Source organism: Neophocaena asiaeorientalis, unplaced genomic scaffold (assembly GCF_003031525.2).
Source record: "Neophocaena asiaeorientalis asiaeorientalis breed wild unplaced genomic scaffold, Neophocaena_asiaeorientalis_V1.1 scaffold275, whole genome shotgun sequence".
In the NCBI taxonomy this organism is placed as follows: domain Eukaryota; kingdom Metazoa; phylum Chordata; class Mammalia; order Artiodactyla; family Phocoenidae; genus Neophocaena; species Neophocaena asiaeorientalis.
In genome coordinates this window covers 4,198,964-4,205,977 of record NW_020173679.1, presented here as the reverse complement: position 1 = coordinate 4,205,977, position 7,014 = coordinate 4,198,964, and positions in this window count along the sequence as shown.

Genomic DNA, 7,014 nt, shown 5'->3' with positions numbered 1-7,014 from the left:
GCGACCTGTGTTCTTGATTTGCGCGTCCCCTGCGGGTTCCCGGGCTCTCTAGGGGCTGCCCGTTTCCATACCAGGGGTGCAATGAGAGATCCCCCTCAGCCAGGCTGGTTAGGCCTTGGAAGGAGCTGCTGGGGATGCTGGTGGAGGGGGCACCCCCAGGAAGCCACCTGGTGCCTGAGGGAATATGAGTTAAGGACACACCGGACACCTGCCCCATCCCCGCACATCTCATAAGCCATGAACCACCGGGCCCTGATCAGACTGCAATGGCTTCCACACATAGTCACAGCAGGTCAGAGGTGGGAAAGCTTGTACTGCACTAGACAGGCAGGGAAGCTCAGGCCCAGAAAAGGAAAGAGCTGGGCCAGATCACAGGAGCAGACAGCCAGTGATGCACAGGCAAGAGGCTCAGGGCAGGGCCCTCTGGTCCTGAGGCCGACTGGAGGGCAAGGGGTCCAGAAAAGAGAGGGACCCAGTGTCCAGTGAGGTACATCCAAGCGGGACCCCCGACCCCTGACCATAGGGTCTCTGGTCCAGGGCGCTCCTGGGGATGTGCTGCTCTATAGAGGGAGGTACCCCCAACCCGGCCGCTGAAGTCCTCCTAGGAAAGCTATCAACTACGGCTGCCTCTGGTTGGTCCATGAGTTGTCCAGTTTCCCCATCAGACTTTGGTTCCTGGAGATGGCGACCATGGCCTCCCATGATGTCCAGCTCATTCTCAAAAAATACTTTATTTTCTCAACCAGCAATGGGGCCTACAAGGAGCCCAGCACCAGCTCAGCCATAGGAATCCAGGGATGGTCCAGACAAGATCCCTGCTCTGCAGGAGACAGACTCATAAACAGATCACTGAGTTCCCTGGTGTAAGTGTGAAGGTAGGAATACAGTCCAGGAGCATGGCAAAGGGACACTTAAACCAGTGAGAGTTGGCAGGAAGAGTCCAGGACGGCTTCCTAGAGGTGGTGACGCCCAGTGTAATGTATTCTTTACATTTGAGTAGAAGGTACCAAAATACAGAAGATGCTGCTGGTTGCTTGACCCAAACTTCGTTCCCAGCCTCCTCCTTTTGTAGTTGTCTCTATACTGGAGGCTAAAAATGCTAAATTCTTGCTGTCCCCAGGTCCCTTGCAGTTATAATATCAAAGTAATAGCTAACACTTACTGAACACTTCCTCTGTGCCAGGCCCCGTTCTACAGGTTTTACATGTATTACGTCACTTAATCCCCAAAACAATCCTAAGACATAGGTTATTAACATCATCCCCACTTCACAAATGAGGAAACTGAGGCTAGAGATGGTTAGTGACTTCCCAAGGTGATTTCCCTGGGAGGTGATGGAGCTGGGATCCAGACTTTGTTAATCTGGCCCCAGAGCTCATGCTCTTGACCACCACGCTCTACTGCCCTGTGATGAATACGAATATGGATGTGATGCCTGGAACTAAGGCAGCCTTCTTGTGGCGAAGAGAATTACAGAGACATGAGCTCAGACATCATTGAGCTGCAGATCTGATGCCAGCAACCGTTCTCTGAATGTCTAATTATGTAAAAACTAAATAAACCTGCATTTGTTTTAACCACTGTAGTCCAGTTTTCAGCTACTTGCAGCTCAGCACAGTCCTAAGTGATACCCTGGGGGATAACATAAGGGGTCACTTTCCTGACTGAGGGAAGGCCATAAGCAAAGTCATGGTAACTGCTTGGAAGAATCTCCAAGCAGAAGGCGTTGCTAGAGCATAAGGCACAGGGCAGGGATTGGGTGACCAGTGGTCCTGGCACTGAGTAGTTTTCTAGGAAGTGGTACTTTCAGTGCTGTCCCAAGCAAACTGGGATGGCCTGTCACCCTAACAGGGAGGGGCAAGAGATGTGGCTAGAGAGTGAGAAAGGCCCTTCCTGGAAGGACTTGTAGCCATGGTAGAGGGTTGTTGGGACTTTATCCTGAGGGCAATAGGGAGCCGTAGAGTGGTTTTAGATAGAGAAGTGATCTCTGTGGTCAGATGTACACACTAAAGCATTCATCTGACAGCTCTACGGAGGGTGATTTGGAGCAGGCAAGAATGGAGGCAGGGAGGCAGTTAGGAGGCTGCTGCAATGTTCTAGGCCAGAATTACTGGGGCCCCAACCATCAAGCTGCAGATGGAAAGGAGAGATAGGTTCAGTAATTCAGTAATACTTCAGTAATTATTTAAGAGGTATATGTACAGTGTTGGACAGCAGCATCCCCCCCCAGTGCCAAATCTATATAAATTTTGGGAACGTGATTGGATTATCAAAGCTACTTTTTATTAGCTAATAAATGGTAAAAACATAAGCCACAGCTCTGTCTGTTCAACAAGAGTGTAAAATTCTCAGATTCAGGGACAAGATCCACGGTTATATACAAGGGTCAATGCCTATCTGTGGTAGACAAAATACTAGCCCTCCAAAAATGTCCATGCCATAGATCCCAGAACATATGAGTGCATTACCTTACGTGGCAAAAGGGATTTTGCAGGTGTGATTAATTGAAGGACCCTGGGATGGGGTGATTAGCCTGGATTATCCAGGCGGGCTCAGTGGAATCACAAGAGTCCTTTTTTTTTTTTTTTACATCTTTATCTGTGGCACATATATACAATGGAATATTACTCAGCCATAAAAAGAAACAAGAGTCCTTTTAAGAGGGATTAGTCACAAGGAGATATGAGGACAGAAGCAGGGGGTCAGAGTCAGAGGGAGATCTGAAGATGTGATGCTGCTGACTCTGTAGATGGAGGGAGGGGCCACAAGACAAGGAATGCAGGCAGCCTCTAGACGCTGGAAAAGGCAAGGGAAGGGATTCTCCCCTAGAGTCTCCAGAAGAAACCAGCCCTGCTTTAGCCCAATGACACCGATTGTGGACTTGTGACCTCCAGAGCTGTAAAAACGTACACTTTTATGTTTTCAGCACCTTATTTGTGGTAATTTGTTAAAGCAGCAATAGGAGATAAATACACCATCACTCCTCACTTCCAGCAAAATCTAAAGTACTAGGTGGGGAGTGTAAGAGGGTGGCAAAGGAAGGGTCAGGAAGGACTCCCTGGGATCTGGCTGGGATGAGAGCAAGGATCTGTAGACTTTGTCCAAGAGGTCACAAACCAGTGGTTGGGAGCCAGGGAGAGTGGGCACTTAGGCAGTGACCCTCCAACTCCACCTTCTGCCTTGGCAGGAGTTCCCCTGGCCTGGGGGCATGAGAGCCCTCATGCCAGTGACCCACTAGAATGCCATTGTGTGTCTAATGCAGGCACCGTGGCTAGTGTGTACTGAGCACTTGGTAATCTGTGTGCCAGGTACCATCCAAGGGCTTTATATACTCAATCTCATTTAATAATCCTGGCAACCCTGATTATCATCCCCCTTTGCAGATGAGGAGCCTGAGACTCAGAGGGGTTTAAAAACTCACCCAAGGGGTTTCTCTGGTGGCGCAGTGGTTGAGAGTCCGCCTGCCAATGCAGGGACACAGGTTCATGCCCCGTCTGGGAAGATCCCACATGCCACGGAGCGGCTGGGCCCGTGAGCCATGGCTGCTGAGCCTGCGCATCTGGAGCCTGTGCTCTGCAACAGGAGAGGCCACAACAGTGAGAGGCCCACGTACCACAAAAAAAAAAAAACAAAAAAAAACTCACCCAATTACAATTTGATACCTATCTCTGAGTTCTTTTACAGGAACTAAGGCCCCCACCCAGGGGGAGGACGGTAACTTCAGGCTGAGCCCAAGCACGTGGTCAGAGCCAGAAGGCTCATGATGGAGATTCCTGGAACACCACCCTGTCACCTAACCACCAACCAATCGGAGGAAGGTTACACACCTTGGAGCCCTCCCTGCAAATTTTGCCTATAAAAACTCTTCCCAAAAACCTTTGGAGAGTTCAGGCTTTCTGAGCATGAGCTGCCCGTTCTCCTTGCTTGGCCCTGCAATAAACCATTCTCTGTTCAAACACCAAACCAAACAAAAAGAAATCCTCACCCAAGACTGCACAGCTAGTAATGGGGCACCAGGACTTAAACCCAGGCAGTCTGACTCCAGAGCCTGTGTAACTAACAACCACGTTATTCTGCCATTAACCCCGAAATCTCAAGGCCCCCCCACACACTGATTCCTCTAGTGGCCCTGCCAGGAAAGGGTGGAGGCGGTACGCGTGCTGACAAGCTTGAGCGAAGCTGGCAATGAGCCCACGTAGACAGAAACCTAAGAGGAGAATTGTTGCTCAGAGACATTCACAAAGGCTTTTACCCACCGTATCAGCTACTTCCAGTATAATTAATAACGTTGAGCGAAAACCAACCACAAATGCTCGGTGGAATCCAGTGACAAGTATTTATTGCTCACACGCCTGGGGTCAGCTGGGGTCAGTTAGGTGGCCCTGCTGCTTTTGGCTGGAATCACTAATATGTCTAGGGGTCAAGCCTGGGTCCGGCTGGGACAGCTCAGCTCCACAGGGCTTTCATCCTCCTCCCAGGAGGCCACCGCAAAGTTACATAACCAAAGGCATGGATACAGGGAGGGGTGAAGGATCAGAGCCATCCTGGCAATCTCCCACACCGCCCGTTATCTTGGACACAAATTAATAGCATAAACTATGGCAGGGCAGAAGGGAAGGCAGTCACTATGCTGGAGCTCTGAACTCTGCCACTGATAGGCAATGACAGCAGCTGAGTCACTTAACCTCTCAGAGACTCAGTTTTCTCATCTGTAAAATGGGCACCTCCCCTCCATCCCTCCCTCCTTCCCTTTGGGAGCCAACAAAATAACAGAGGCTTGTGATCGGAGGCATCATTACTACTACTGACCTCACACCTGAACCCCTGTTAGGAAATCCTCCCTCTCCCTTTTATTCCTAAGGAGAGGGAGCTTCATTCCCAGCAGGCCGTGGGGTTCAGTCCTCTGAAGCTCACTCTCATCAGGTGGGGGGTACCTATCTGCAAAGCTTCACAAGGTGATGGGCTGGGGAGCAGGTAATGACAGAGAATAAACACAGAGCATCTTTCCAAAGCACTGATTTCCTATGAAGATTGTGTGGGAAGAAAAAAATGCACATTAAAATAAACCCAGCTGTGCTATGAAATAAGCTGCAAAATTCAGATCAAGCTTTCAAGTTGAAGAATGAGACTCCGGAGACATTTTGCTCTTGTGGTGACTGCTACACGCTAGACCCCACATCACTAATCTACTGAAAACCGGAGCCTGCAAACCAAATCTATTTTGTAAATAAAGCTTTATTGGAAAACAGCTATGCCTATCGGGCTACTTTTGCACTGTAACAGCAAGGTTGAGTAGTTGCAACAGAGACCGTATGGCCCGCAATTCTAAAATATTTATTATCTGGTCCTTTACAGAAACAATTTGCCAACCCCTGATCTCCTAGGATTCTTTGATGGAAAAGTTGGAAGAATTCTGTGCTATTCTGATAGCTGAGGCCTACAGGTCTAAGGCTTGAAGAGTAAACAATTGATTGCACGTTTATGATTCTCAGTGTTTTAAGTGAACAAACCGTTGCTTGATTCTAACAACAATCCTAAGAGATAGATGGGATTGTTACTGTTGCATTTGGTAGGTGAAGAAATTGAGTTCAAGAGATGAAACTTGTTCTAGCCCAGGTCATCTCAAATTTTAACGTGCAGGAGAATCCCCTGGGTATCTTGTTAAAACTGCAAATGCTAAATGAGTAGGCCTGGGTGGGAGAGTCTGCATTTCTTTTATATTTATATATACACACACATATATATATCTGACTGCCCCGGGTCTTAGTTGCAGCATACGGGATCTTCGTTGCGGCATGCGGGCTCTTAGTTGCGGCACGTGGGATCTAGTTCCCTGACCAGGGATGGAACCCGGGCCCACTGGGAGCGCAGAGTCTTAACAACTGGACCACCAGGGAAGTCCTGAGTCTGCATTTCTTTTTTTTTAAGATTATTTTTGATATGGACCGTTTTTAAAGTCTTTATTGAATTTGTTACAATATTGCTTCTGTTTTATGTTCTTTGGTCGCAAGTCATTTGGGAATCTTAGCTCCCCAACCAGGGATCAAACCCACAGTCCCTGCATTGCAAGGCGAAGTCCTAGCCACTGGACCTCCAGGAAAGTCCCCCCGAGTCTCCATTTCTAACCAGATCCTAAACTAGGCTGGTCCAGACCACTCTGTGAGTAGCGACGATCCAGACCAGAGTCCCTACCGGGAGGCACAGGGGTGCAAACCCAAGCCTCTAACCACTGAGCATATGGCGTCTCAGAGGAACCCTTATGAATGAGTCATACGCCCCGTGAGAAATTCGCATCCGCATCTCCCTGGCCCCTCTCAAAGACCCAGCCGAGGCTAGAACTTTACAGATTGCCTTGTTGTCCCACAACAGATCAATGGGGGACTGAGCCCCAGAGGGGGAAGTGGGCTGTAAAACCCACTCTCTCTCCCAGCCTCCATTCCCCCTCCAGAAGCCTCCATTGTTATTTGGTGCTGTCCCTCCCCCGCACCTCTATCAGGAGCTTGGAGCCCAGATCTGGAGGTGGGACTTGTGCTCCAGGCCTGGCCAATCCACCCTAGCAGCCCCTCCTCCACCACAACAATTGGTTCAGGGATGGGCATGTGACCTGAGGCGGATCCAATCAGAGAGAGTTGCAGGACTTCTGCGGGAACTACCAGGAAGCTCTCACTCATTCCCTGATGTGTTTGAGGATGAGGGGTGCGAGGCTAGAACAGCAAAATGGGGGAAAGAGGAGGAGGGGATGGTTTTGCTCTCCAGGGTACATTCGGCAATGTGTAGAGACATTTCTGGTTGTCACAACTTAAAGGAGGAGGGCAGGGACATCTAGTGGGCGGGGACCAGGATTGCTGCTAAATACCCTACAATGCACAGGAGGGCTCTCCTAGCAAAGAATCATCACCCAAAACGTCAATAGTGCCAGACCATGGGTCGGAGATTCTGTAGCCCTCTTGTCCCCATAGGACAACCTGGAGCTCCTACAGGCCAGTTAATGGAGCCTGAGAGTGGACTCTCACA